General features: G+C 43.7%; 1 pseudogene; it reads right to left on the bottom strand.

Moving 5' to 3' along the window:
- Nucleotides 1-4059: 4059 nt before the first annotated feature.
- Nucleotides 4060-4177, bottom strand: LOC126279222 (5S ribosomal RNA; annotated as a pseudogene).
- Between the last annotated feature and the right edge of the window lie 3539 nt (nt 4178-7716).

Raw genomic sequence — 7716 nt, 5'->3', positions numbered from 1 at the left:
ATGAAACGACACCTTCACTGCGGGTGTGCATGGTACATCAACAATATTACTCGCACAATCTTGTAAACGACCATAAGGTCCAGTACACGTGCATTAGGAGGCGTTGCCCACCAACGCAGTTCTGGTGTATGCGTTAGAACCGCCGTTATAATTACGCATCACAAATCGGTCCGTTAAATTTACAATCAAAACATGGCTAACAGATACGTAAGCATGACATTTTTCATCGGGTTTTAAGGATCTGCGCAGATCTCGGGCCATATAAATTCTATTCACCCGAACATCGGAATCACATCTGAAGTAGAAAAGGAGACTAAGCAGCCGTTTCTCGCCATGTTGTTTGGAGGATGACTGGTCGATCGCTGAGCCATTCCACACATCGCGGTCTGAAACTGTCAGAGCTCTTGAAAGTGATCGGGACGCAAAGTCCATTGATTAAATAAAGGTCGACATGTGTCGACATATCGAATTTTATTTAATGAATGTAGTTTCCAATATTTTTAATAAAATATATCGCAAAAGCAATTGCTCCGATAAGTGATACGAACGATACCAATATGAAAGACCGTATACCAGATACACTCAAACCGGCGAGCACCCTTCAGTTTTTTATTACGGTGATTCACACAGAAATCTGATGTAACTCTTGAATATGCACTTGTCATCCGTATATGTCAATTGTTGCCAGACGATTTTAATATATTGGTTAAAAACCACAAGTAGATAACAATAACTAAAACAGCCTCAGTCTGCAATGATGATGTTACAACCTATTTATTTCAAGATCGATTTACAGACTTCAGATCCCATAGTCAGATGTAGTCGTGCACAGGAAGGTTCCCACCAGTCCACTTCAATGGGTATTCAAGATGCATACAATTCACGTCCATAAATGCGAACTGTGCACAGGCACGTTCTGAAGACGGGACATTAAGTCTCAAAATCGATCATGGAATAAAAACGTTGTATACTGGTGAGCAAGATGTATGAGACAGGCGAAATACCCTCAGACTTCAAGAAGAATATAATAATTCTAATCCCAAAGAACGCAGGTGTTGACAGATGTGAAAATTACCGAACTATCAGTTTAATAAGTCACAACTGCAAAATACTAACGCGAATTCTTTACAGACTAATGGAAAAACTGATAGAAGCCGACCTCGGGGAAGATCAGTTTGGATTCCGCAGAAATGCTGGAACACGTGAGGCAATACTGACCCTACGACTTATGTTAGAAGAAAGATTAACGAAAGGCAAACCTACGTTTCTAGCATTTGTAGACTTAGAGAAAGATTTTGACAATGTTGATTGGAATACTCACTTTCAAATTCTGAAGCTGGCAGGGGTAAAATACAGGGAGCGAAAGGCTATTTACAATTTGTACAGAAAACAGATGGCAGTTATAAGAGTCGAGGGACATGAAAGGGAAGCAGTGGTTGGGAAGGGACTGAGACAGGGTTGTAGCCTCTCCCCGGTGTTATTCAATCTGTATGTTGAGCAAGCAGTAAAGGAAACAAAAGAAAAGTTTGGAGTAGGTATTTAAATCCATGGAGAAGAAATAAAAACTTTGAGGTTCGCCGATGACATTGTAATTCTGTCAGAGACAGCAAAGGACTTGGAAGAGCAGTTGAACGGAATTAACAGTGTCTTGAAAGGAGGATATAAGGCAAACATCAACAAAAGCAAAATGGGGATAATGGAATGTAGTCGAATTAAGTAGGGAAATGCTGAGGGAATTGGATTAGGAAATGAAACACTTAACGTAGTGAAGGAGTTTTGCTATTTGGGGAGCAAAGTAACTGATGATGGTCGAAGTAGAGAGAGTATAAAATGTAGACTGCCAAAGACAAGGAAAGCGTTTCTGAAGAAGAAAAATTTGTTAACATCGAGTATAGATTTAAATGTCAGGAAGTTGTTTCTGTAAGTATTTGTATGGAGCGTAGCCATGTATGGAACTGAAACGTGGACGATAAATAGCTTAGACAAGAAAAGGATAGAAGCTTTTGAAATGTGGTGCTACAGAAGAATTCTCAAGATTAGATGGGTAGATCACATAACTAATGAGGAGGTACTGAATAGAATTGGGGAGAAGAGGAGGTTGTGGCACAACTTCACTAGAAGAAGGGATCGGTTGGTAGGACATGTTCTGAGACATCGAGGGATCACTAATTTAGTATTGGAGGGCAGCGTGGAGGGTAAAAATCGAAGAGGGAGACCAAGAGATGAATACACTAAGCAGATTCGGAAGGAAGTAGGCTGCAGTAGGTACTGGGAGATGAAGAAGCTTGCGCAGGATAGAGTAGCATGGAGAGCTGCATCAAACCAGTCTCAGGACTGAAGACCAGAACAACAACAACAACAACAACAACAACATACCCATCTCTGTAGCCTGGTGCCACTTTACTTACTGTTATTATAACTAACGGCTGCGTTACCATTAATTAACGAACATAGATATTCACGATACTCAGTGGATTTCTGAAGTTTAAAATAATGAACAAATATTTATGTGACTACTAGACGAGTGCCTGACGTTGCCCCGGTATGTATTTATTTCAATTTCCTATTAGTTCATCCCCTCCTTCCTCCTCTCTGTCCATTTCGTCCTAGCCTCTCTCTATTCATCTCCTGCTTCCCCTTTTTTCTGTCCATCACCTCCTGTCCCCTGTCTCTTTCCACCTCCTCCTTTCACCTCTCTCTGTCCACAACCTCCTCTTCCCTATCCCTGGCCATTTCCTCCTCCCCTCTCTCTGCCTATCTGCTCCATCCCCTTCTCTCTATCCATCTCTTCCTCCTTCCCCATTATCTCCCGTTATCTCCCACTTTCCTTTCTCTGTTTATCTCCTCCCCCTCCTACTGCTGTCTGTATCCCTCTCCTTTTTCCCTTCTGTCTGTCAATCTCCTAGCCTCTTCTCTCTCCACGTTACCACATCTACCCCATTAGGAGGTAGCTGTTTCTTACATCATAATCTTTCTTTCCAGGTCATGTATATGTACCAGGTTTGGTTGAAATCAGTCCAGGGATTTATAAAGAGCTTTTTACCCATGGCTTTGCCCACATAGACGCGTGTCACATATATTTTAACATATTTCACGCAAATTTGTGCAAATAGTTCACCTGTATCTCTAGCGAAGTTGTCCTGCAGTTTTGTTTTTACGCAGTTCATTGTTGATGACGTCATATCTCCTAAACTCTGTGTCGTACAGTGACATAATTTTGTAGTTACATTCAACAGCATAAATGAATACTGTCTGCGAAATGTGCTGCAAATAGAGCAGTCAACAAGAAATAAATTTATAAGTCATGCATGATGAGACGACTTTTCGTGCATCTCAGTGGTTACGAGGTCGTAGCTCCTGAAATATCGGTCATACAATGATATAATTTTGCAGGTAGATTCAGTGGTATATGTAAATACTGTCTGCAGAATATGTCGCGAACACTGTCAGTAGCAAAGAAGTACTACACTAAAACGTCACATCTTATGCGGAAAATTTACTGCATAAACAGCGAAAATGTACTAAGCAATAAGCTTTTTTCCTTTCATCATTTTGTGAGGGTTGTGAGCGAGATAAAGTTTCGTAAAAACTTGAAATTATGTGTAAAGTTTGTTGTAAGTCACTGAAGCACTCTCATTCCCAAATACTGAATGAATAAAATCTGATTATTCGCGCATCGTGTGCTACATTACTTTTTCACTGCCCCCTCCCCCCGTTTTGATAGGAAGGTGTACTTAGCCGCTCAGCGATTCTTTCCATATAGTAAGCGATATGTGTAGCAAGTTTGGTTGAAATCGATCTGGTAATATATGAGCAGTCGTAGAAAGTACAAGGGTCGTTCATTAAGTAGTAACTCCTCTCGAACAGGCCATGAAGGCGCAACGGTACCGACCGGACGCCGGGTCTTCCTCAGACCACAGGCGTCACTGGATGCGTATATGGAGAGACATGAGGTGAGCGCACCGCTCTCCCGGCCATATGTGTTTCCGAGACCGGAGGCGCTACTTCTCAGTCAAGTACCCCCTCAGTTTGCCTCACAAGGGCTGAGTGCACCCCGCTTGCCAACTGCGCTCGGCAGACCGGATGGTCACCCATCCAAGTGCTAGCCCAGCCCGACAGCGCTTACCTTCGGTGATCTGACGGGAACCGATGTTACCACTGTGGCAAGGCCGTTGGCTTCAATAAGTAATGCAACACGTTTTTTTTCTGAAAGAAATTTGGTTTTATTTAGGATACCAGTACACCATTTTATTCCCCACTCTTTTCGTTACAAAATGTATTTTTCCATACATCTCCGCTCAGTGCGATGGCCTTACGCCACCTTATTACGGTAAGACAGGGCGGGGATTACCACTCTGCTCGTCGATGTCGGAGCCATCGTCTTGTTGCATATCAATAACCCCCCCAATATCCACTTACTGCTTCACACGGAGCTCACCCAGTGTCGTGTATTTTCCGCCTCGTGAATTTTCCGCCCTGTGAAATTTCCGCCCAGAAAAGATCTAGAAAGGACCCAATAATCCCCGTGTATTTTCCGCCCTGTGAATTTTCCGCCTTGTGAAATTTCCACCCAGAAAAGGTCGAGGAATGGACCACTAATCCCCTGGGAACACGAGCATGCTCAAGCCGTACGGTACTATCCATACTATATGTTGCATGTAACAATTTCAGTATTATTAATTCTGATATGTATATGTTTTTACGTAGAGAGTTCTTACTGATTAAAAGTAAAAGAAAAATAATTCTATTAATATGTGCAGAAATTTGGTTTAGAACACATACGCAGCGACATTTCCCAAGTGGAGCACAAAATAAGTAAATAAATCAATAGACGAGTTAATTGCGGTCAGGTTTTTCAAGGGCCATTTGTTGGCTCCTTCAATGCTGAAATTTGTTAACTTTGCGTCAGAGAAGCACTCGACCCAAAGCACATGAAAGAAGGCGCAAAAATATTATACACTCCTGGAAATGGAAAAAAGAACACATTGACACCGGTGTGTCAGACCCACCATACTTGCTCCGGACACTGCGAGAGAGCTGTACAAGCAATGATCACACGCACGGCACAGCGGACACACCAGGAACCGTGGTGTTGGCCGTCGAATGGCGCTAGCTGCGCAGCATTTGTGCACTGCCGCCGTCAGTGTTAACCAGTTTGCCGTGGCATACGGAGCTCCATCGCAGTCTTTAACACTGGTAGCATGCCGCGACAGCGTGGACGTGAACCTTATGTGTAGCTGACGGACTTTGAGCGAGGGCGTATAATGGGCATGCGGGAGGCCGGGTGGACGTACCGCCGAATTGCTCAACACGTGGGGCGTGAGGTCTCCACAGTACATCGATGTTGTCGCCAGTGGTCGGTGGAAGGTGCACGTGCCCGTCGACCTGGGACCGGACCGCAGCGACGCACGGATGCACGCCAAGACCGTAGGATCCTACGCAGTGCCGTAGGGGACCGCACCGCCACTTCCCAGCAAATTAGGGACACTGTTGCTCCTGGGGTATCGGCGAGGACCATTCGCAACCGTCTCCATGAAGCTGGGCTACGGTCCCGCACACCGTTAGGCCGTCTTCCGCTCACGCCCCAACATCGTGCAGCCCGCCTCCAGTGGTGTCGCGACAGGCGTGAATGGAGGGACGAATGGAGACGTGTCGTCTTCAGCGATGAGAGTCGCTTCTGCCTTGGTGCCAATGATGGCCGTATGCGTGTTTGGCGCCGTGCAGGTGAGCGCCACAATCAGGACTGCATACGACCGAGGCACACAGGGCCAACACCCGGCATCATGGTGTGGGGAGCAATCTCCTACACTGGCCGTACACCTCTGGTGATCGTCGAGTGGACACTGAATAGTGCACGGTACATCCAAACCGTCATCGAACCCATCGTTCTACCATTCCTAGACCGGCAAGGGAACTTGCTGTTCCAACAGGACAATGCACGTCCGCATGTATCCCGTGCCACCCAACGTGCTCTTGAAGGTGTAAGTCAACTACCCTGGCCAGCAAGATCTCCGGATCTGTCCCCCATTGAGCATGTTTGGGACTGGATGAAGCGTCGTCTCACGCGGTCTGCACGTCCAGCACGAACGCTGGTCCAACTGATGATCCAGGTGGAAATGGTATGGCAAGCCGTTCCACAGGACTACATCCAGCATCTCTACGATCGTCTCCATGCGAGAATAGCAGCCTGCATTTCTGCGAAAGGTGTATATACACTGTACTAGTGCCGACATTGTGCATGCTCTGTTGCCTGTGTCTATGTGCCTGTGGTTTTGTCAGTGTGATCATGTGATGTATCTGACCCCAGGAATGTGTCAATAAAGTTTCCCCTTCCTGGGACAATGAATTCACGGTGTTCTTATTTCAATTTCCAGGAGTGTAGTTCAAGAGTGCATTTGTAGATGATCAAAAAATTGACGAGATTAACAAAAGTTAAGAACCTATAAGGTGGTGGTTCTTGATAAAACTGAAGGCCTTCACGAAAACGTAGAAAATGTTGCACATTAATGTCATGCAAAAGAAGATAGTGTATTAGTTGAAGTAGTAGTAATATTTTCTTTTCTGACATTTGTCAGTGACCTTCGACTGTCTTGGAAACCGAACAGTTGAATCATCCAAATAGTAAGTGACAAAAAATTAGAAACAAACATTGCTCATTCGTTTATGTTTTACAGACAATGAGATAAAAAAAGCGTTAACGAACAGTTACCGTCCGACTCCTTCTACATCAGCCACAGCGTGTGAATGTTTTTGGAACTTGGATGGCACATTCAATTAAAAATCACAGTTTGTACTATTCTTGTTGTAGTCTCTTTACCACAGGCACGAGTTTGAACAACGCATATAAATTCAAGAGTGGTTGAATTTTTAAAACCTTAAAACCTTAGGAACAAGTCTAACTGTAAACAGACATACATTACCTACGCAGCACCTCAAACGGAAGAATGGTCCTATCAATTAGTAAATAAATGATTTTGTGAGGATGGTAATTGGTGAAGATGACAGAAGTCCGCGCTGGGTTCCAAAATACATAGCTTAACTACTGCGTAAACGTCAGTCTGAGCAGAACAAAATATTCGACGTGAAGGCAACAAAATAGGAAATTAATACAGTTCTGTGAGAGTTCGAAATTGATCACGCCAAATATCGCCAAATCATTCAATAACAAAATGTTTAAATAGCTCAGGAGTTTCATCTTTGCATCATTAGTGCGCGTCTTACTAAATTGAATGGGAACTCACATAAAAGAAAATTTACATTCGAAAGATATGCTTAATTTTAGCTCAGTATATGATAATTCATTATTACAACCTAGAGAAAACCAATTTTGCGTTTGGTGTTTCATGTCACGTCCACAGTTATGGTCATTAGAGATTTAAATTTTGCTCCCATTGTTGGTTACGCAGAGGTCGTGGTGGAGGGTGGGGGGAAGGGGACAGGAAGCTAAGGAACCTTCACTGCATTTGCTTAAACTAGGAAAACCAAATACAGTAGACTATAGACGGCCAGATGATTGAGCCCTGGTTAGCCACTGCGCTAACCTCGCTTGGTACGATGAACAACAAATTGACAGTAGATAGAACAAAATAAGACTTCACAGAGAATTTAAAACATTTTAGTACATAAAGAAGATTCGTTCCTTTTACAGTACGAGACTGCAGTCATTGTCAATAGATGTATTTTCATAAAAGTGCACTTGTTAAATAGGAGGAAATA

Source organism: Schistocerca gregaria, chromosome 6 (genome assembly GCF_023897955.1).
Source record: "Schistocerca gregaria isolate iqSchGreg1 chromosome 6, iqSchGreg1.2, whole genome shotgun sequence".
NCBI lineage: Eukaryota > Metazoa > Arthropoda > Insecta > Orthoptera > Acrididae > Schistocerca > Schistocerca gregaria.
Note: the sequence above shows the minus strand (reverse complement) of the source record. Positions and strands in the feature narration are given on the sequence as shown.